Raw genomic sequence first — 25,566 nt, 5'->3', positions numbered from 1 at the left:
CATTTAAAGAAACCTTACTACATTAATGCCATTTCAATACTGTATTATCACTTTAAAAAGAATGTTCATACAAAAAAAAGTACCTTCATAAGTGATACCTTCATAAGTCTTAATAAGCTTTATTTGTATATAAATAACTTTTTTTTCAACTTGATAAACGGCTAAAACACGGTATTGGTGCTGATTTGCATTTTTTTATGTTATATCTATGGCTAAGGAAAAATATGCAAGATAGGAATTAATTCTTAAGGTCCACTACACTGGCATATACCCATCTTACTTTCCTGAAAATTTCAAGAGGCTAGTGCTACACATTCTTGAGATATACCTTGAAACATGCTCTAAAAATGGCCTTTTTTTAGCGTTATGCAGTCTCACTTGAAAAAATCTATTGATTTAAATGAGAAATGCTCTTGATATCAGCAACAAATGATGCAAACATTGGTATAATCTTACACAGACTTGTATCTGGTACGATTTGCTGCTTGAATTAATGAAATAGGTAAAATATTATGGATTTTATAAGTAAAATACTACCAGCAGGGATTTTGTTTAAACACTAAAATTCAAACATATACTTATTGTTATACTCCAATTATTGGTCTAAAATTTCAGTAAATTAAACCTGTATTAACATAAAAAATTCAGTTATGTATTAGGATAAGTACAAAACCCATTCAAACTACTAAAAGCCGGGGTTTTAGCAATAATGATAGTTCATTGGTAAATCTTTTTATTTAAAATTCTGTAGTGTCTGTAACCATTGAAAGTTTTATGTGGCAATAGTTTAGAAGTTTTTCCATGCAAAAGTATAAATACTACATTTGCTAATGTGTATTCATGTCATGTCTAAGTTGGCTGAAATTTGCCTTGCTAAAATATTATCATTATTGAAAAAATACTACTTGGAAAAAGTTACAGACACTACAAAAAATGTGTCAAAAATGAAGGAAAAAAATCCCTGTTCTAATTCTCATAAATATTTTGTTTTACTCATGAGATAGTTCCATCTTTTATGTTGTAATGTTACATCATACATTGTGCAATAGATTAATGTGCAAAAAAAGGTAATGCAAGACCTCTTGGGATGAAATATTGTAAGCCTTCTTGTGGAATTATTTTATGAACAATTTATTTAGGAACAATATAACCTGATTTTCTTTTTCTAAAATGATTTATCTAAATATGTTTGTGTTCTTTACGATGATACAACCCTTTAATATGGAGAGAAGACAAGAACAAACCTCTTGTTATGACTCAGGTATGTATCTACCATTTTGATTATGCTACACTAAAATTCATAGTGTCTGTAACCACTAACTTCCTTCTGTAAGCCTTAAACCTTTTTTGTTATATGTGAGTAAAATGAAACAAAATTGTATTTGTATTACATTGCTGATGTCTAAGGTGCATTATTTAGACATTTTCTGTCTGAAATTTGAAATATTTATCATAATAATGTAAATAAATTGTCTTCATAGTGTAGCTTTCTATAAACTGGCATTTTTTCAATTATCTCCTGGAATATGCAATTGGAAACATAGTTTTTTGCATTTAATATCATGAGAACAGTAAATCCAAACAAAACCATTTGAGAATTTACTGAGATCAGACACAATATCAAACAGTTTGTTTTGATGATCATATGGTTACAGACTCTACAATGCCTACACATTTAACTTATTATTGTTCATGCTATCAAAGAGCATATGAAATCATTTTTAAAGCTAAAGTGATGAGTTTTAACCATGTCTGAAGTAACTTCTGTTTTTTACTTTGATCCAAATGGCTGCATTTAATCATTTCCTTTGCTTATGAATGGATCAATGAAGACATGCGCACTGTATGCTTTACACTACATGTATATAAATTAACATTCTCATACTTTAATTAGTAGCAGAAACTTTGAAGAAAGGAAAATGAATTTTGTTTCCGTTCTTGTTTCAGGAAGCAAAGATAAATCAAGCAAAAACGAAAAGATAAAATAAGACTAGGTTTGGCTGCATGAAGGTCAAGCATTGGGAGAACAAACGAAAATATGAGAAGCTAAAATACAACTATGATGCCTTCGTAGCTGCTAGGCTAGAGCAAAAGAATGGAATCAAAGGACATTTTAGTGTTTGCTTTGGAACAGGAATCAGATTGAAATACATTTATTTTGAAAGTTAAGCAAATTTGGCCTGGAAGAGATGACTGTTTACAGGAATCAATAGATGTCATCTTGTTTATAGCGCACAAGATCCAGAGATATTATTGAAAGTGGACTTCGCAAATTCAAATTCAGGGCAAACATTACTTAAAGCTTAAACTTCTCTGTGATTATCTTGATAGCTAGAGTAACAAAGGGTTATAAATACATCACTGATTTGCTGCTTGCAAAATTACATTTTTTTTACACTGAAATGTTTGGACAGTTTTCCGCACATTATTTGGTAATTCTTATTGCTGCATAATGAAGTTCTAGATTATATTAATTTGAAACTCTATATAGGTGTGCCAATTCATATGAGATGCAGGCTTTCTACTGCCTCTCCACAAAAAACTAGGGCAAAAGTAGGGGAAGATTTTAGCAAAAAGTAGGGCAAAGTAGGGATTTTTACTGTTAAAAAGTAGGGCTAAAAAAGAAAACAAGAGCACCGAGGGTGTGGAATTTATTACATTATCTTCCAAAACTGCGAAAAAAACGAAAAAAAAAAATCTGGGGGGGGGGGGGGGGGATGGGGGGGGGAGTGGTGGGGGATTCTTGGGGGCGATGGTTGGACGTTATTTCAAACATAAAATAATAAAAACATATATTTGTGTTTTTTAACCGTTTCAAAAAAAAAAAAAATTGGGGGGGGGGGGGGGGTATAGTGTGAGGGTGTGGTGGTAATTTGTGAGATGATCTTAAAAAAAAAAAAAATAGAGGGGGGGGGATTCAGGTGGGGGGAGGGGGGGGGGTGGGGGGGGGATTCTTGGGTGCGATGGTTGGACGGTATTTCAAACATAAAATAATAAAAAAATATATTTGTGTTTTTTAACCATTTCAAAAAAAAAATTTGGGGGTGGGGTGGGGGTATAGTGTGAGGGTGTGGTGGTCATTTGTGAGATGATCTTTAAAAAATAAAAATAAAAAATAGGGGGGGGAGGGAGGGGGGAGGGGGGAGGGCACAAGGGATGGTTTGGGTGGAGTCTATTGTGGTATGTCAGGTAAGAGTAGTTTTGTCAAAGTATCAATCAAATCTAATCATAAATAAAGAAGTTATGGCAATTTTAGCAAAATTTAATAATTTGACCTTGAAAGTCAAGGTCATTCAAAGGTCAAGGTAAAATTCAACTTGCCAGGTACAGAAACCTCATGATATCATGAAAGTATTTGAAGTTTGAAAGCAATAGCCTTGATACTTAAGAAGTAAAGTGGATCGAAACACAAAATTTAACCATATATTCAAATTTACTAAGTCAAAAAAGGGCCATAATTCCGTAAAAATGACAACCAGAGTTATGCAACTTGTCCTTTTACTGTACCCTTATGATAGTTTGCGATTGTTCCAAGTATGAAAGCAATATCTATGATACTTTAGGGGTAAAGTGGACCAAAACACAAAACTTAACAAAATTTTCAATTTTCTAAGTATAAAGGGCCTATAATTCCGTCCAAATGCCAGTAAGAGTTACATAACTTTGCCTGCACAGTCCCCTAATGATAGTTAATAAGTGTTGCAAGTATGAAAGCAATAGCTTTGATACTGTAGGAATAAAGTGGACCTAAACACAAAACTTTACCAAATTTTCAATTTTCTAAGTATAAAAAGGGCACATAATTATGTCAAAATGCCAGTCAGAGCTACATTACTTTGCCTGCCCAGTCCCTTCATGATAGTTAGTAAGTGTACCAAGTTTGAATGCAATAGCATTGATACTTTCTGAGAAAAGTGGACCTGAACGCAAAACTTAACCGGGCGCCAACGCCAACGCCAAGGTGATGACAATAGCTCATTTTTTTTTTTCAAAAAATAGATGAGCTAATAATAATAACTAGAGCTTTGTCACAGACGTGACGAATACCCCCACATGCTGCATTGACACATAATATTTTGCATGTCATCTTCACAAAAAACAGTGGACACCATGCTCAATTTTTAAAACGCACTAAGTGACCCCTTGACATAGTTTTTTGACCCAGAAAGGCCCATGTTCTAACTTGACCTTAAGATCATCTCCATCAAACTTCTGACCAAGTTTGGTGAAGATCGGATGAAAACTACTTGAATTAGAGAGCGACACCATGCTGAATGTTAAAAAACGCACTAAGTGACCCCGTGACCTAGTTTTAGGCCCAGAATGGCCCATGTTCAAACTTGTCCTAGAGATCATTTAGATAAAACTTGTGACCAAGTTTGGTGAGGATTGGATGAAAACTACTTGAATCAGAGAGCGGACAACATTGTGATGTTTAAAACGCACTAAGTGACCCCGTGACCTTGTTTTTGACCCAGCATGACCCATATTCAAACTTGCCCTAGACATTATCAAGATACAACCTCTGACCAATTTTGGTGAAGATTGGATAAAAACTACTTGAATTAGAGAGCGGACAACATGGTGAGGTTTAAAACACACTAAGTGACCCCGTGGCCTAGTTTTTGACCCGCGTGGACCATGTTCGAACTTGACCTACACATCATCTAGTTACAACTTCTGACCAAGTGTGGTGAAGATCGGATTTAAACTACTTGAAATAGAGAGCAGACACCATGCTCAATGTGTAAAACGTACTAAGTGACCCTGTAACCTAGTTTTTGATCTGGCATGGCCCATGTTCGAACTTGGCCTTCAGATCATCAACACTACACGACCCTTGATTTTTACTGCGATTCTTGCATCACCAAAATCGATGCAACGTGACTAATCGCGGTGATTCAGAGCGACAAGAAAATTTGGGTGATGTCTCGGGAACTCCATGGTGACCGTCACGCGATGTATCTCGCTGTTACGCAATCAGCGTGAATCACCGCAAATCACCGCGAACCGCCGTGGCTCACCTTTTTAAGCGAGTTACGATGAGGGTTACACTAACATGTACATGTAACATATATGTATACACTTACATTATACATTGCAATAGTAAAGCTTTTGTTATTGTTGTATACAATGGGCGTATTAGCTAAAATACTCCCGTTCCGACATGAACTTGATGAAGTAATGTCGGAAGCATAAACGGCTCCAAATAGACCAGTTTCACAATACGAACACTGTTGTATTATTAGATATCACGTGACGAGTCGAATCTCAGAACGAGGCGGAACGTGACAACTTTCTTTTCCTATGTTATGCGAATGGTTGAGAATATCGATCATTATAGAGCAGTTGACTGTAATGTTTTACATTCAGGACGGTTATAACATTATTACAGTATGTGTTAAGTCAATAAATTGATAAATACTTCTTAAATAAACATTATAACAACCATCATAATAATTCAACGACATACTATCTAGTACAAATAGTGAATATTTAAAAAAAATCATCTTTATACAAATACGAATAACCCATTAACACATCAGAGTAAAGGTGGTCTGAAGACCTAACATGGATAATTTCTCAAAACAAAGATAAATAAAAGCCGCAAAATAAAATAAATAGTATTATAGAACAGAACAGAATAGTTTATTTTTGACTTAAGCATGTGAAGCTCATCGTCATTAACATACATATAAATATATGATTATAATTCTCAAAGGTATGGGTGTGTTGGTGTGCGCTATTTTTCATGAACTGTCGAACGTGTAAGCGGTGTTGAATCAACCATAAGACAAAACACTATAAACGGGAAGTACATGACACTATTTAAATTGTATGTTAATTTTCTTTTACATTAAATAAAATGTATTTTAGAGTGAATGACAATATTGAAGAATTATTATAACCAAGTGAAACAAACGGACGTGGTGGAAATTGAACTGTCTAAACATGTATAATGAAATTTCTTTATAAGAGATTATGAGTGAAAATGTATAGCATTTTTTATCAAAATGTTTAACCCCGTTGTGGTTAAACGAAAATGCTTGTTTTAATTATGTTGTTCCGTACGGTATCCGGACATTCGTTCACACAGACAATAGTTCCAACGCTAATTTTGACAAGGCGTACATTCGCTTGAATTATGTATTTAACAAACCGGACAATATTATTTTGACAGCCCGGACATTCGTTCCTATGTTATTGCGTAACTTTCTGTTTTGTGGCAAAAAAGCATTGTATTGTGCTTATATGCTATAAAGGTTGTTGTTGTAGTTTTTGTTATTTGACAGTCCGGACATTGGTTCCTACAAGTAAATGCAAAACTAAACAAAAAAGCAATATTCCGAGCAAAGCGTATCTTCTTTGATAAGCCTATTCAATTAACCAATCTTGTTTACAGTAAGCCAATTCAGAATAAGCCAGCGAATATGATTTTAATTGATTAGTTGGCTAATTAATTAACTGACATTTTGTCGACAATGCATTTAACGCAACTTGTTAGCTCTAAGCCGATTACAAACAGTTTGTCGATTATATACCTTTAATAAAGCAAACTGTGAAAACAATATGTATGTTGAATAATGGCCCATTCCTTAAAATTCACTTCCAACATATAACTTCTAACGAACAATCGCGGTCGGTCTGTGGGTCATTCGTACTCAAAGAAACACATGTGTGTGATACTCGATTTTCTAAACAATTTCTTTATTGCGCAATAGTGCTCGTATTTGAACTCAATATTTTAAATCAATTATTTTAACGATGTTTAAAAAAAAAGATTAGCAACAGGCTTATCATGTAATATAGAACTGATTTGTACAGAATTGGAACTCTGGTGATTGTATACATGTTTATATATATATATATATGGGTTTACATGATTAGAAATGCAAAAGTCTCTGATATTTCTAATTTAGAAAGTTTACCTACAATTGTCTATTGTATATATATATATATATAATTGAATGTTTGTATTGTTGTATTGTATGTAATTGAGACTATTATAAAGAATAAATCTTCGTGTCTTACTCTACACTACGATGGTTATTCACAAAAAGCCTCTTCGATGCCTTTCTTAGGCAAACCATCCTAGTTATAAGTTTAATAAAGAACAACATATCAACTTCTTATGCGGTTCTAATTGTTTTATTCCGTAGGTGTTTCACTTATTCTAGTAAATGTAAATAAGGAACGAATGTAATTGCTTACAATAATGAATGAACCATTGTCAGGGCTGTCAATTTAATGCATGAACTTATGTCCAGGCTGTCAAAATAACGTTGGAACGAATGTCCGGATTAGGAAAAAATGTGGAAACGATTGTCCGGGATGAAAAAAACCCCCGTAGGAACGAATGTCCTTATTGTCAAAATTAGCGTAGGAACGATTGACCGTATACAGTATTTAGTGTCTGCCAATCTGTTTGGCAAAAATAACTTTCAATTTTTACAAAATCTTACATATCTAATTAAAGCAACAGTTGAGTATTTGGCTTTAAACAACTCTAAGAAATGACTATGCAATACTACTACCACGAGAAGACACGGGGGTATCATAAATTATGTGGAAATGACCAGACATCCGCAACGTGTGGTTTATGACACCTTGCTGTTATTTAATATATGTCGGCACAGTATCTGATCATAACGAGATAATGGGTTTGTGCTGAAAAAGGGACGATTAAACAACAGATATACCAATAAACAAGATTATTGATAGATCTTTGATTAAACACCGCGATAAAAAGGCTCAATCTAACAGTGTCAAAATTTGTGCAAACATGTGAATAAAAACAAGTACTTTAATCAAGAAAATGTATTGACACTTAAAATGGGAAGTATATATTTACTGACGATGTCATCTTGTGTTGACAATATCGTAACGTCAAAAGCGTGATGGGTTGAAATTAGATGCGGCATTGCGTGGTATTATAAACGGCATCACGTTTCGCCTCATTCTGGATTTCTGCGAGTCACGTGACTTCGCACTCTTATCGATTTTGGCTTATTGTGAAAAGGGTCAATTAATATAACAGCGCAGAATGATCATGCAATAATTATTGAACATACAGTACACTCTACGCGTTTTACCCCAAAAACGCGCTCTCTCCGCGTTTTTTTTCTGCTAGCGAGTGTTCACGCGGCGTTGAGAAAGCGAGGTGAACACGATAAAACGCTCGGCATTACGCCGCGTTCGCTAATTCCCGGTGTGTGTATTACTTTAGCCTAGTCGGTAAATGCAGACAATTTCCGTTCTTATCAGTGACCGCCGCGCAACGCCGGGTTAGCAGTGTGCTACTGGGCATGCCAAAAAAATAAAAACATTGTTATAATAAATTGTTTAAAAACTGTAGTTTATGTACATCAGGGATGTATAATCTATTATACATCCCTGTGTACATGTATAAAAAAGATAATTGTATATAGAAAATTAATACGTATAAAAATTATGTTTTTTAATTCACAGGTACGTCTACAATATGAATGAATATAAGACATTTGACAAATTAATATTTAAATCATAACACATATAAGACAATTATAAATGTTCCGTAAAATTTCCAAATGAGAATAATAATTAGTAATCCGAAACACACTACGATTTTTAATGTTAACACGACGTTAACAAATGCTTCCAATATACAATCATCATGTATATTTCCCGACAAAAGCGCGCGAAAATTATGCTGCGATGTACAAGGTCAAGGTATACTCCTGCCGCGTGTATTGATTTTTTTAATACAAACTTTGTAGCGCAGAGAACATATGAATTTTGTTGATTTCAGTTAAAAGTATCTTTGGTATTTCTTAACAAAATTACATCGCGAATAAGCTGATATTTCCTCCAAAATAATTTCAAATCGAACACGCCGAAATTTTATCGTTAGGGTATTTTAGTAGAGTAATTATTTTAGCAGTAATTGTACTGTAAACTGACTAAAGAAGACATCTGGGCGGAACTGGATTTTAAGTGTTTGACGTTATGAAAACACGCAAAGCTTGTCTACTGACCTATTGTGTAGTCTGCTGTCTGCGGTGTTTTGACAAAAGGGATTTACATGTGTGAATGTCACTCTGCCGATTTGGTCCATAATTACTGGTAAACATTGTTTTGAATGTCGACGCAACAAGAATACAACTGTGAATATTAAATGCAACTATCAACTCAATAGTTACCACCTTCTTTTAGCAATCAATGGAATAACCTAACTTCAAAGAGAAAATAAATGCATTAGCGAGCAGAGAATTGACTTTGTTCCGACAATTAAAACCATTCCTTATGCATTTGTTTAACGTGTTTACTTGAGTAAGTTATGCCTTAAGGCAGGAAGCGGCTTTTCTTTGATTACGTCAAACTGTCAATTCACACAGATTTGCGAGATTTTTAGGGTCCTTGGTCATTTGTTTACATGTTCAGTATAGAAAATCACCTGCTAACATGAAAACTTTGGATTAAATTATCAAAATAAAAACAATGTTGCAAACTGTGTTGATATTAATTGGTATTAGTTAAAATACGACGTTTTGTTTGTTGTAAATCAACGAGTTTTCTATACAACAACTACTTCTACAACCACGTCGGGATCGATCTATCTTGGTTGTTTTTTTTTAATTGTAAATATTATACATGTACATGTATGTACTTGTAATAAATGTAATTTTATTTGAAAATCAGGAAGTCAAACAAAATTAAATTGATTGTTATCTCGTAAAACGCGGAGTTTCCCCCGCGTTGCCAACGCCGAGGGTCGCCGCGTCTGATTATCAGTTTTGCCGATCGTTTACCGCTGCGTCCAAAATCATGCAAACGCCGCGTCTCGCGGGATTTTCTTAATCTCCCTCCAGGTCAATCCCCGCGGAGTATGGAGGGAAATTGGGGAAAACGCGTGGAGTGTACTGTAACATGTAAACATTATTTAATTATATTCCAGGCCCGAATACACTACCACTGTTCAAATTCCATATTGTTGCCATATACATGTAGCACTGTCTAAATTGAAAGTTGCATAGTGTTTCGTCATTGGTCGGTTATAAACAGCGATTTTCCTCCTTCTTTATAATGTACCGGTAAACGGTACTTTCCCAATCGAGCGAAAATTCCCAAATTCCCAATCGGCATCTGAAAAAATCCCAATCGGCGTCAGAATTTTTTCTCAAAATGATCGAAAGTTTCGTAACAAAACCCAACTATCAGCGAGCGAACAAAGAAAATCGTATAGTTGTGTGTAACCACGCGCTCGATTAATATCGGGTTTTATTATTCAGCGCATTCAATCAATAGAGTCGTTACTGTTTGCGTTTCTTTTGTCAGGCAGCCAGCGTACTGTTTGACGTCGGTTTGAAACCTTATCGTAGTTTGAAATGCCCTCAAGCACTGCCTCTGTGGAAAGGTTGTTCAGTCTAATGAACAATCTTTGCACGACCAATCCGAACAGTCTATCACAGGACACATTGACAGCTCTAATGATGCTGTGCAGAGAGGGATGCCAGCAACTGAGTGATGATCAAACATCAAAGATTGTTGAAATTTTCAAAAAAATGAAAGAGAGAGACATTGCTTTATAAGAGATTAAAACAACTAGTAATTGATTTTGTGTCTTCTATATAATATTTTGTTATTTATATCAACTTTATTACTTTAAGTAATGGTCATTAAGGCATGCCTGCAAATGATTATTTTAATGGGTATGTTCAATTAAGTTTGAACTGTATGATGTATTCAATAAGACACAAACTTCACGACGCGATTTTCCCAATTTAAGGATTTCACGACTCGATTTTTCCCAATTTTGAGGTTTTCACGACTCAATTTTTCCCAATTGGACCGGTACGGGTACTTTTCCCAATTGGACAAGGAAAATCGCTGGTTATAAATACCTTGTTTCTCTATACATGGTATTTGATTTAGACAAAACTAATACCGTAGGTTTACTCGTAAAGCACGCTCCCGTGTATAGGGTGCAGGCTGTTTTTTTTTAATGCAAAAATGAAGAAAAAAATATTAAAAGACAATAAAACCACCAAATCGGACCGAAAATGGCCGCCATTTTACTATTGCACAATCCAATAATCCGGGGCATTGGAAAGCTTTATTAAGCATTCAAAATAGGAAGCGTCATTATGATTAGGAGCATGGGTTGCATAGCACTATACTTTCCTGACAATTTTGTAATTTTCTAGCAAAAGATTAACAGTACACGTGCATTTCATGAAAAACGTGAGAAAATAAGAATTAGTGTACATCATGTGATTTTTCCTTTGGGAAAGCATGGGCATTAAATTTGAATGTCGCATGGGAGACAGGTATACAGTTGTTGAGGTATGCGGGCGTAGCACTATATTTTGACAATTTTAACGAATGTTTGAAACGCCACTGTTGAACGTTCAATATTTATACACACAAAATGCGATTGCATATTTTCACGTTCTCAAGTGTCAATTAGTGTCTCAAATGTCAATTAGCGACTTAACAAGTCGTGGCACATATTTCTCAATAACATCTGCCAATTAATTACAAAGTGCAAAATGCCCCCCTTTCACACCTACCGTTACCAGCAAAAAGACCTTGTTCGCACCTACCCTTGCCTGCACTACGGAATGTCGACAACAGTCCCCATCGGAAATCATCAGTTAAGAAGTGTAAAAACACAAACAAAGAAATGTCCGCAAGTTTATTCAAACAAATTTATTTTTGACCAAAACTTCTTCTACCGCGTTCATATCTACCGTATACGTGCGCTTATAAGACGCCCTCGCTTATAAGACGCACCCCGATTTCGGACTTTATAATGGGTGGATTTGAGACTGACCCGCGTGTAAGACGCGGTCAAATTTTGCCGTATTCATCGGCCAGAACATGGCCGAAAAATGGCAGAATGTTAAAGATAATCATCAATTAGTAAAACATTGAGAATTTTTCAAACTCGCGCTGCATACAATTAGTAATTCACGCAAGTCTGAAAAATAAAACAATCAAACAACAAAGTAAATAATATTTGTTTATTTTATGGTATATTAGTGGGTTTTAATTTATTTTCAAGTATTATTCATGCAATAAAAATAATTATCAAATTGACAAAATTTCTAACAACTGCGTATAAATCATTTGCCCTAACAATTGCAAACATAAAACATATTACGTTCGTAATATCAATGCACAAGCAAAATTGATTGTGTCAGTCATCTTAATTGTATTGTTTGACAGGTATTGAAATCTAATACGCAGATATTTTGAAAGCGTTTAGTTTTATTACCTAGATTATGCAAATTTTACGCCCATTATCTATCAACAATAGGTAACGCCTACTTTCATAAAATTAGCCAATCGCCTGATAGAGTGATAGACTCCGAAGCGCAGATCGAAATCACGTGTCAAGAAGAAAGCCATATGCGGATAATTGCATGCGGTTGCTCTTTGCTCCCGTTGTTGTTGGCCCCTAATAAATAATGTGTCATCAGTATTAGTGGTTCGTCTGAATAAACGTGTTTATTTAACAATTGACAGTTGCAAACTGGTAACTTATTTCAGAGGATACCCTTATTGCCAATTATGTCTTAATTGAAAATTAACAACGTGGAACAAAGACGATCAGGTGATACAAACTTGTCAAATAGCATTTGTAATCGGCAGCGTGTTTACTGAGAATTGATTTTGCTGTTGTTTTAAGCATGTTGGCATCGTGTTGCCGCTTACACACGTATACTGTAATGACCAATTTATATGGCATTTAACGACGTCGTGTGCAGACAATCAGGTGATAAAAACTTTTCAAGAATAATCACGGACAATATAACGTCTTACGCCCCAAAAATAACAAAATTCAAATTAAAAATAATAGACAACAAAATCAGTAACAATACATTTTATTACAAATAAATCGGTAACTGAACATAGCGTTCCGATACACGGTACGGGCCAATACAGACTTTAGAGAAAATGCAAATGGCTGCCGCGATGATTCAAAACAATTGACAAGTGTCCAACTTGGCTAGCATAAGCCCAGTAAACTCGATATTTTGATTTTTTTTGTTTATTTTCACCAGTATCTCGCTTATAAGACGCGACCCCAACTGTAACTTATTAATTTAAGTCTCAAAAATGCGTCTTATAAGCGCACGTATACGGTACCAGTAGTGACTTCTTGTTGTTTCGACAATGGCCCCTCAGTCTGTACGATTATAGGGTGGTAGTTTTCTGGAAAATAAATGGCGGCCATTTTGATTATATACCATTACAAACATATTTTTACCTATTTAGCAGCCAGGAAAGCATAGTATCAATGTATAGTGCGCACTAGCTTTTTAATTTGAATTTTGGAGGTAAAACACTACGCGCTATACGAGGAAACATACGGTAATTTGGTAATTTACAAGAAATATGATATAAGTTTTTTAATTACTCTCGTCCTACATTATGCACTGTACTCTTTACACTTCTGAAAAATGGCGTAGTCATATGGTTGTGTTAATAAAAATTCTCAAACATATTTACCGACATAAATGTTTAAGATTATTTTTTGGTAAGTGATGTTGTAATTATGTTGGATTATTTGATAATTGTGAACATTAGGAAAGCGTTATCAGGCTTTTTCCGCTCCATTTTGGAAAAACGCCACACTGGAATTTTGTGAATTTCGCGTTGTGAAAACCCCCATTTTGGGAAAAAAATTAATCGCAAAATTGGCTCAATTGCGAAAAATTATCGCATGTAAAAATTGTTTCTTATATTTCATTGAAGCCGTTAACTGGTAAATAACGACTATTTTGATAACTTATTATTAAAATTTTACAAAATATTATGAACATGTTTAATAAGTGCAGGTTTTTTAATCTGAATTTGGGGAAAAGGCCTGAATTTTTTTAGGTGAAAAAAATCGCGTGAGGAAAATAAGAGGAAAGTCTTAAATAATCATTTACATATTTTACAGTTTTAAAACTAAAATTCAAGGCAACAAATAGTTAAATTATGCAATACTTTCTATTTTCTACACTGGATCAGGTTAACTCATATATTTTAAGGTTAAAAAAAAATAAAAAATAAATTATTTTTTTGGAATTGGGATTTTTTTTTCAATTGGGAAAAAAAAAAATTTGCATTGGGAATGGGGCCGAATTTCGGACCCGTGGCATAGGGCGGAAAAAGCCTGGTTATGTATACAGTTATCGATACGATTCGGTTTATATGCATGAATTGCCGAATCATCGATGTCACCGATATCCACTGCGATCACGGCAAATGGTGGCGAATCACCGCAAAACTGAGGGGAATCAGGGCGAATATTATCTTGCTCTCACGCGAAGGCAGAGTGACGAATCACGTGAAATCGCGGTGATTTTCCACTCTAAAAGCATAATGTCCGCCTTGCCTTCGCAAATTAGGCAACAATCACGGGTCGCATAGTGTAGATAAAACTTCTGACCAATTTTGGTGAAGATCTGATGAAAACTACTTGAATAAGAGAGAGGACACCATGCTGAATGTTAACGCACTAAGTGACCCCCTGACCTAGTTTTTAACTTGGCAAGGCCCATGTTCGAACTTGGCCTTAAGATCATCTAGATACAACTTCCGACCAAGTTTGGTGAAGATCGGATGAAAACTACTTGAATCAGAGAGCGCAAAACATGCTGAATGTTTAAAACGCACTAAGTTACCCTGTGACCTAGTTTTTGACCCGGCAAGGACCATGTTTGAACTTTGCCTAGACATCATGTAGATACAACTTCTGACCAAGTTTGGTGAAGATCGGATAAAAACTACTTGAATTAGAGAGCGGACACCATGCTGAATATTAAAAAACGCACTAAGTGACCTCGTGACCTAGTTTTTGACCCGGCAAGGCCCATGTTGGAACTTGGCCTAGACATCATGTAGATACAAATTCTGACCAAGTTTGGAGAAGATCGCATGAAAACTACTTTCGTTGAGTGACCCAAATCCACGCTGCCCTAATTCGAAGCATTTTTTGTTTTGCCTTTGTTTGATACATAAGCGACATCTGTTGACGTCATACAAAAGCACATGGTACTCTACGCACAATTTACTATAGTTATCGTGTGTTATGTGGAAAATAGCAGGTTAAAAGGTTAGATATGGTTGATCTGTTTGCAATTGATGGATTTTTATGTATTTTACTTAATGCAAAACTTTTGAACACTTTTCACCCAATTGTCTTTGTTAATAATGCATCGGTTTCGTCTGCAAAAGTTCACTATTTCATTCATAAGTCACGTGACTGCCATTTGACAAAACGTCGTATAAATAGATTTATTTTCATTATGAAAAAGGTGTACGCGTAAACTTTGATTTGAAGTCCGGATATGTTTTTGGTTATGCTGTAATGCAATTTTAACTATATGTAGCAAGTGTTTATGTTGGTAATTGCATATTATGTTTATAACTAATTTTCATTTAAATAATTATAAGAGCAGGTTCATAAAAGAAGTACAGGTTATATTCACATATCTTCCATAAACACAGCTTATGACAGGGTTGCTGACACAGGCCCCTATTAAAACCACTGCCAGACAGTATGGCATCACACAATTAAAAATTTTAATTGATTTAATTAATTTCAATTTCATATTACTTTTACAGCAATTACACATTTAAGTAGAACAACCATGAGTTAATATTTTTATTCAATCAGTCTCCACAGGAGTGATATTTACATTGAAATCATGTAACCAATCAGATGCGTCGTTTTAGGGCACTCTCAACAGATATGGCCGCCATTACATAGACTTGGCTCATTTCGTTTTTCAACGAATTTCTGTTGATTACACAATCAATTGAATTTTAAATGTGTAAATAAAAGGTACATGTGTAATGAAATAACAAAATTAATTACATAAATCCCTATATTGAGCAACAAAAATTTAACAAACTGCTTGTATGCGTCGAAATTGGGCACTCGTGGATTGCATTAGAGAGCGGACACTTAATACGGAACGACAGACCGACCGACCGACAAGTTCACTCCTATATACCCCCCTAAACTTCGTTGTATAGAATTTTTTTTTAAAAACATTGCCATCGAGCGACTATGGTTTTCATTTTGCAATGTTGGTTTTCTAAATTCCAGAACAGTTCCAGATGGTCGATTGCCGCACTGTTCAAATCGACTTTTTTTCCAGAACATTACGAGATATTTTAAACCGAATTTTCTTAGACCACCATTCATTCCATTGAACGTGCAATTAAACTATAAGTAGAATTATACTAACTCAAATGTATATTATAAAATAGACGTGGCTGCAACAATCTGCTGTTGTTGTTTTGTGTGCTGTTTGTTGTTGTTGTTATTTTAGAAAGGTTACACTCAACTAAATGTGTTATAGTACATAGCAACGCATACACGAGTCAATAACTTATTACTAGTTTATTTTACATGTAACAAATGTTGGGACCTAGAATCAAAACCAAAGATCTATAGATGTATTCTATAGGTCTTTGTCAAAACAAACTATTAAATTTCGGTTAAAAACGGTCCACGTAAAGGGATATCACTATTCTGCGGCCACTGCGGCCATATCTGCGGCGCTAAATGCGGCCGTTCTGCGGTCAAAATAGAGTGCGGTATCATTGATTTATTGATTGATAAGATGATACGATCTACCCACAGGAACGATAAACACTTTCCCTGCTACCACTTTCCATGCTACCACAAACTGTTTTTGTTTTATAGTTATTTTTTATTTATTTTATATTTGATCAACTAACAATGTATACGGTTTTGTTATTTCCCAAACGGTAATAAGGATAAATGAGGAGTGTAGAATTTTGCAAAAGTAAAGCGCTTTATACATATTATATATGTACATAATTTATAAAAAGAAAAAAATGATACACGTGATGTTTTTTTTTAATTCGTTAAGTGCGCGCGCCATTGAACGATGCGAATGCGAGAAATGCGAATTAAATTACGCGTAATTAAAAACTGATACTATTCTGTCAGCTTGATTTTTAAATCATGTTCCATCGCGCCAATGTATTCATTGTTTCATGAAATTGTGTATAAAAGCAAAACGATTGAAATTATGCCAGAAACCCAACTTTTCACATTAAATGACCTTTATGATAACACCAGCAGACCCGAATGAATACATTTTATTTATTCCAATCAGGTAAATAACAATGATAATAATCAAACAGGGGAAGTCTATACAGTGTATTAGCAACCCTATTGTATCAGCTCAATACACAGGCAGATGGCTACTGTACTGGAAAAATGGATTTACTGCCAAAATAACTAATATAATTTATTTCCAAATGGTTGTGTACATTTAAAATTAACAACGAGAATGGATCCACATCACCGTTGCACAATTTTATTAAGCTCACAGTTGTTTAAATAGAGATAGCATAATTAAAGACGGCGCTCATAAAGTGTTGATGTTGATATAAAGAAATAAGATCCATTTTCGCATGACACTGGCAATATAGCATGTAGTCTTATATAAATAAGACACATTTAAGACATGGATAAAATATAAATAAGACACATTTGAATATTTCATTTCTTTAAAAAAATAAACACGTAGTCACATATAAATAAGAAACATTCAATACACAGAAAAAAGACACACGTGCATCTTTTATTTCTTAAAAAAACATGTGAATCTGAACATATACATTTATTACTGACACATTATTCTACAAGTATTACAGGCAACATAAGTTCAAAGAGGGAACCACAATTAAATAGATCCATCCTCGATTGATACATGTTGCATAGCAAGTAGTCCGTTGGCCGCTAATTTGTTAAAAAAATGAGGTGCGAATTCTTCAGAATTGCGAGCTTTCAATAATTGTGAAAAAAACGATGCGTGAAGTTTCCCAATTGTGAAATTTATTTTTTCATGATGACATGTAGTAAATGCAAGTTTATTTTTTTTATTTAATCTTACCATACTTGGAATTTCCATAACAGTGGTATTTACCAAATGATTTATTAATATTTATAAGTAATATTTCGTTTCATTCAAATCTAATCCTAATTTGTGTATTTTCCGAACCGATCAAAATTGATTATTCAACCAATTAAATTGAAGAGCCTTTCCATGAATCTTAAAGCGATGTTATTGGTATTTATATGATTGGCCGGCTCATGTGTAAGACCCGCCTTTTTCCTGACGTAATCAAGAAATTTAGCCAATTGCGATTTATTGCACTTAAATTATGACTCACCTTCATCGCACATGACTGAAGAGGCGTTTGCCATTTATGCAAACTAGTACAGCGCAATGATCAGCAAAACTCGTTGAGTTAATATTTCATATGAGGCGTAAGAGCTTAAAATAAATCAATTCAGCTCATAGGGCCTACATGTCGAAAACACACTAGAAATCAGAACACATGTACAATAATGATTTATATTATGTATGTTTTCAATAATGTCGATTTTGTTTTTTGAACTTCTTTTATCCGGAAATTTAAATATCACCTACCATTAAAATGAAATAATGGCCCTTGGATTATTGTGTCAATGTATAAGATTATTTTTTTGTGAAATTTCAATGGATTTTCATTCAAACGCATAGTCATTCTTCATGGCGCCATGCTGTTAATGCGGGAAGTATATATATTGCCTATTATTTACGAAGTTATGGCCCTTGGAATATGTGCTTTTTTTTAACCCAAATTGTACAGGGAGCTGTCAGACTCTACCTAATTTCCCCATACAGAGGCTACATACTTATGTGTTAAGTTAATTAATGATAACAATTCACTGTCTCAGTAAAACGGCTTTTCTAACACGACACGTGACTTGTTTTCTACATGCAACGAAGGAAGACTACCGTTGGTTATTCTGCAACAAACCACGGGCGAAGACAAATGTTTTGAAAACAGTTCTGGAAATTCCATGAATATGGTCATTAAAATGCACGTGCGCTAAAGCGCGATTCGGAAAAAATCCGCGTACTGCAGTTCACTTCAACCAAATTAGTAGTAAACTGTCGTGCTTCGTTCATTTAATGTATTTGTGTTATGGTTATTTCCCTTTTATTTGAATCAATAAGCAAAATAGTTGTGGTTTAATTACAGCGCATCGGAACTCCAAAACGTTGGTTATTACCGCAATAACCAACGCTTACACGTCGATTATTTCTTTAGGCCAAAATGAACTGCAGCTTGATAAACATGCAGTACATTAAAGCAAACTTGTCATTGAGAGATGCCGGGTATTTAAATAAATTTAAAAACGTTACTTTTTGACCAAGACAAACATATTAAATAAACAACATAAACACTATTTTGAAGACATGAATGTTATTAGTTTTAATCAATAATATTAATTAATGCAAAGAGCCATACAGTAGACTCTCTGTAAACCGGACGGTCTGGGGACCGGCCTGATCGTCCGGTTTTCAGAGAGTTCCGGTTTACCAAGAGTATTGCCGAAATATACACTGTATGCATTGTGTACAAAATCATATAAGAATAAAACAAACCATATGCATTTACACGTACCATGTGATAACTGTACTCATGTAATGTTTATGCTTAAAGCATTCTTAAAAAATGTGTTTGTGTTTGATTAAAAGCAAAAAACATTCCATACCGACTTGTTTTGATTAATCCCAAACTAAGCGTGGTGCTTTATACATGTACGAACGTGACATTTGTCATATAGGCGAGTGAGTCGTGTTCGAGTTCGCTATAAAAAGCTATGAATTAATTAAACCTCAAAGACAATTTTGACGAATAACGACACAAATACGATTGTTGTGGACACACGATTTATTATTCAAGACATAACACATTTCACAAAACATACACACACACAAAAGAACAGCGTCATAATTATTTTACATTTAAGCGTTAAAATCATGGCTATAAGATCTTTTTGGTTTACCATATGATAACGACGAGGACTTACTTCAGAAAGCTCAGAATTTGATCGACGCCCTAGGCCATGAAGTCAAAACACAGGTCAGAATAATAAAAGTAGTAAGATTCCGAGCACGAATACAGGATAAACCAGGGCCAGTGAAAATAACCTTCCGTAATGTTCAAGAAAAAATCAAAGTTCTCAGAAGCAAGATGTGTTTAAAAGACTTACAGCAATATAGTGACGTATATGTAAAAAGTTGTAAATCGCACGCGGAAAGACTGATTGAAATGAACGCACGTGCTTTACTGCGCCAGATGCCCGACGGAAAGAACTTCCGGGTTGATGCTAATGGCAGAATTCAACCGCGTCAACAACATGACAACCGAGGTAATGTGAACTAGGAGTCATCCCGACCCTTTGGAATTATTCGTATAGCGCACACTAACGTATGCGGTTGGACACGTGAAAATCACGAGCTTCGAACTGGAATTATTAATGCGCTAGATGCGGATATAATTACGTTGTGTGAAACACATTTGAAAACCGATGATTGTGTAAAAATAGACGGTTATTCGTGGTTCGGTTTAAATCGAACAAATATTCACCGGGACGCTCCAAAGGCGTCTGGAGGAGTAGGCATTTTAGTGAGAAATGGACTCAGTGATCAGTATAATATAACAATTGTGGATAAATCTTTTGAGGGAATACTTGGCTTACGTTTTGAGCATAGTTATACAGGGTCGGACTTCATAGTTTATTCCTGTTACTTGCCGCCAGAAAATTCAACACGAGGCCGAGACGCCCAATCTTTTTTCGCACATCTCTTAACGCAGCTATATACTCACAATGATTGCGATGACCTGTTTATCGGCGCAGACTTTAATGCAAGAATTGGAACGTTATCAGATACTATATATCAATGCGATACTATTCCCGCGCGCAGAACACGTGACAATACAGGTAATCGCCATGGTCAAGAGCTGATAGACTTTTTGAACGACTCAAAGTGTTGTGTTCTAAATGGCCGTTACAATTATGATAATTACACTTCAATATCAAATAAAGGCCGGGCGGTGGTGGACTACATATGCGTTCCGCACGAGACACTGTCGAAATGTAGTGACTTTAAGGTATTAACGGCACAAGAGATTGCGAGTGACAATGACCTACTTGGATTATTAGGTCAACGAGCAAGATTACCCGATCATTCTGCGCTCGTGACCGAGTTTCAATGTAGGGATTATAATACGAATAGCAATGACAATAGTAATCCTACTTCAACCGATACTGTGCGATTTAAACTGCATTGCATACCACCAGACTTTATGCAAAATGAAAGGGTGGCAACAGCTATTATTTCCATCATCTCACAGATCGAAAGTGCACGAGAAAACCAGGAACATATAGACTCGATATATAGCAATTTGTGTAACGCCATCACAGACGAAATGAAGGCTCATATTCCAACCTATGATGCCAGTAAAAAGACTAATAAACGGCGAAAAGTGTCAAAGCCATACTGGTGTGACGAGTTACAGCAATTATGGGACGTTTTGCGCATCAAAGAACGCTCGTTTCTGAAGTACAAGGGAAATAATCAACAGAAATCGATACTTCGGTTAGATTATGTTAATGCCAGAAACAGGTTCGACAAACAATTACGACAATCAGAACGCGTATATAGAGCGGCACAAGCATTCGAAATAGAGGATATGTCATGTAACAATCCTACGGAGTTTTGGCGAAAAATACAAAATCTTGGGCCTAGAAAAGACAATTCCATACCAATAGAAATAGTGGACAATGGTAACATAATCAGAAATGAGCGAACAGTGTTTGAGAGATGGAGATTAGACTTTAGTTATTTGTACAACGGGGATAACAACGGCGATTTTAATGAGGAACATTATGACCGAGCGAAACTTCATAAACATCTATTGGAAATGAACATGCAGGACCCCCTATATGTGTCCAATGAACAAATGAACCGTAACATAAGTATTGAAGAATTAACGACTATTATTATGCACGCACGGTCTGGTTCGGCGTGTGGTCATGATAACATACCATATGAAGTGCTTAAATTCCCGTCGGTCATAGTTACATTGCAACACTTATTTCAATTGATATTTGATAGCAGTTTAATTCCATCCTGCTGGAGAAAAGCCATTATTTGTCCTATACTCAAGGACCATAACTCTGATAGACGTGTGCCGCTTAACTACCGAGGAGTAAGCTAACTGACATGCACAAGCAAACTTTATAGTGCTTTCTTGAACAAAAGAATTACAACATATCTGGATAACGATGATATATTAGCGGACGAGCAGAATGGATTCCGGGCTGGGAGATCTTGCGAAGACCACATTTACACTTTGAACAGCATTATAAGGAAGAATAATTCTGTATTTGCTTCTTTTATTGACTTAAAAAAATGCTTCGATTTTATAGACCGCGATATGCTGCTCTATAAATTGCTGCTACATAGCATTGATGGAAAGGTCTATAACTCCATACGAAATATCTACACAAGTGCCACATCGTGTATACGTATAAATAATAAATTAACAGACTGGTTCAGCTGCGATACAGGGGTCAAACAGGGGTGTTGTTTATCGCCGACTTTGTTCGCTATCTTTGCTAATGACCTTGTGAAAGAAATCAATGACCTTGACCTAGGTATTTCAATGGGAGATGCAAACGTGTCCATTCTTATGTATGCGGACGATATTGTGCTAGTTTCAGACAACGAGGAAAAGTTACAAATCATGCTTAATACCCTCCACGACTGGTGCAAACGTTGGCGCGTGATCATTAACACCAATAAGTCGAAAACCGTTCACTTCCGGCGGGGCAGAACATCGCGGACGGAAAAGGAATTCCGAGTGGGTGAAAACATCCTGGAAACAGTAGCGCAGTACCGATACCTTGGAGTGAATTTCGATGAACGAAAAGACTTTAGTGCGAACTGCGAGGCGTTGGCAAAGGGTGCAGGTCGGGCGCTTGGAAGCTTAATTAGCAAGATTCATAACATGAAACACTTCCGGTTCCAATCGTTTGAAAAACTATACACCTCATGTATTACACCAATTCTTGAATATAGTGCTTCGGTGTGGGGCTCTAAGACATATCAATCACTTGACAATGTACACAACCGAACATTAAGATATTTCATGGGCGTGCATAGATTTACCCCACTACCGGCACTTTATGGAGACTCTGGCTGGAAACCAACCTTGTATGGAAGATGGGTATGTGTCCTCAGGTTCTGGAATAGGCTAATAGGATGACAATAGACTCACCAAAAAAGTGTTTAATTTTGATTATACCAAATGTGTGAATAATTGGTCAAGCGACGTTAAGCAGACACTATCAACGTTAGGGATTATCGATCGGTTTCACGCTAAATCATGTATCGATCTGGATGCAGCAAAATCTTTGATGACCCAACATTATATAGCCAAATGGTCACAAGACATGTTGAACATGCCAAAACTGAGAACATACGCAACATTCAAATCGGAATTTAAGTGTGAATACTATGTGAGGATGAACCTCTCAAAACATGAACGCTCATTACTATGTCAGTTTAGATCGGGAATATTACCACTGAGAATAGAGACAGGAAGATACGCTGGTGAACCAGTTGATAATCGAACATGTAGGTTTTGTGATCTAGCGACCGTAGAGGATGAGAAACATTTTCTACTTGTATGTGATTTATATAACAATATCAGGACTGACGTGTTTGGTGATATTCTCTTAAATCACGACTTTATCCATCTTAACCCAGAACAAAGGTGTTGTCATATATTAAATGTATACCCCAGGACGACTGCAAAGTTCAATGTTAAAGCATATTTGCTCAGGCAGTCCGTAATGTATCCACTGTAAATTTGAATCTGTATCAGTGCTGTAACTCTTATTGATAAAAGTATATTAGCTTTTTGATATTACAGTATACCCAATTGTTTTATGCGGCTTTTGCTATGAATAACTATAATATTTTAAACATTGACGACATAATCGGGACCACTTGAAGCTGTATATATTTGCTGTATATATGCTATCTGTTTTCTCAGTCCCACTCGTACATCACTTGTTATGACATAGAACTGTATATATATGCTTTACGTGTAGATTGAGCTTAACAGCTAAGGTGACTTATAGGTCCGATGGGCCGGGTGCTTTTTTATATGTATATATTATTGTTTATACCATACGAAATGCACATGTCACTATAATAAACTGTTTACTTACTTACTTACTTACTTTAAACTAAACGAGAAGATCAAACGAAAGTGATCGTTACAACGGCATGCATTAATTTTTCAATTAAATTGTTTAACATAAGCTTCATAAAACGATCGAGTCAATCACGTTTTGGTGTTACCGCACGTCTATTATAGACATTCACAGTTTGTTTTACATTATTTAATCGTACTTCTTAAGCGCGGTAACGACTTGACACCTTTATGGTATGTTTAATCCGATTATCGATAATTGAGATGACGCCTTATCAGTGATCGCTCCGCCCACTTAATCACGTGGCTCAGCGGGAATAAAAAACCTAGACAAGCTAACACCAAAATGGCTTCTTTTCCTATAGACTGCATATAGATTTACGCGATATTCCGGATGATTTTATGGACTTGTTTAACACCATATTACACTTGTAAAGGGGTTGATGCCATTTAGTTATTCTGCAGATGCAAAAATATACGATTAAAGAGAACATCAGCTATTTATAACGGATAAATCGGTACATTAAACACGCTCTCAAACGCTTGCGCGCTTACCGAAATCGAACCCGTTATTACGTGTAATGGTGGTATTTGCAATAAATTAACACTTCACCGGTATTTACCCGTGTTATTAACAAAATTATAACCGAAACATTCCCCCCTACCCGTGTATTTGACATGAAATAGCGCTTTATAACTGGGAATTTGGTGAAGCTTTACGCGCTTTCTGACGCCGGGTGGGTACCTCAATCCCACATGTTATTGCGTATAAAAGTGATATTAATCATATTAAACATTGCTTATGGGACATTTATCAATCACTATAATTTAAAGCGCAAAACAACACAGTAAGTATGGACATTGTCTGATATAAAATTAGCGTTGTACGAAATGGAATACGGTCAGGCTATTATAAATTAATAAGGCTACCAATATCAGACGCTCGCGCAGGTACCGACTTCCCCGAAGTTACCGCATTTATTGGTTAACTAATATCAGTAATAATAACTCTTTTACAATAGCATTTATCGATACGTCTTTATTAAAATAATAACAAAATGGTTTACAATTGTTTCTGACACACACAGAAACGCGATTTTTAACGGGGATTTCGTAGTTACACGAAATGGGTACCAAAATTCTCAATTATTTTGCATGCACACGTGACATTATACATACTTAATAATGCTTAGTTATTGCTTATATGACATTTAAAGTTTGTGAAAAAATTAATGTTCTATAAAGGGGATCTCGGTAATTCTTGAAGCTTCCACTCGCTCTTGTCAAGACCGCATTGCCGCGTTGGAAATGGTATAAATTTAATTCATCTAACTTATCTTTCTGGATACCAAATGTCAGAGTTGCATTAACCCTTTTCACACCGTTTTTGCCATATTTCATTTCCGTTTTTTAATCCGAACAAAATAAACGAAACTCGTTTAAAATATAAGATCTAGGCATTCGAGCTCCTAGTGTGGATTA

The 25,566-nt window shown here is 35.4% G+C and overlaps 1 protein-coding gene across 1 annotated transcript in view; it reads right to left on the bottom strand.

The window, feature by feature from the left end:
* Positions 1-16,313, bottom strand: part of LOC127882411 (acetyl-coenzyme A transporter 1-like) — a 36,639-nt gene extending 20,326 nt beyond the window's left edge. The window contains exon 1 of the mRNA XM_052431042.1: positions 16,230-16,313. The gene's annotated coding sequence lies outside the window, so the exon portion shown is untranslated. The remainder of the gene's footprint in view (positions 1-16,229) is intronic.
* Positions 16,314-25,566: the final 9,253 nt, after the last annotated feature.

This window comes from Dreissena polymorpha, chromosome 5 (assembly GCF_020536995.1).
Source record: "Dreissena polymorpha isolate Duluth1 chromosome 5, UMN_Dpol_1.0, whole genome shotgun sequence".
NCBI lineage: Eukaryota > Metazoa > Mollusca > Bivalvia > Myida > Dreissenidae > Dreissena > Dreissena polymorpha.
The sequence above is the reverse complement of the archived record's forward strand: the minus strand, read 5'-3'. Positions and strand labels throughout refer to the sequence as shown.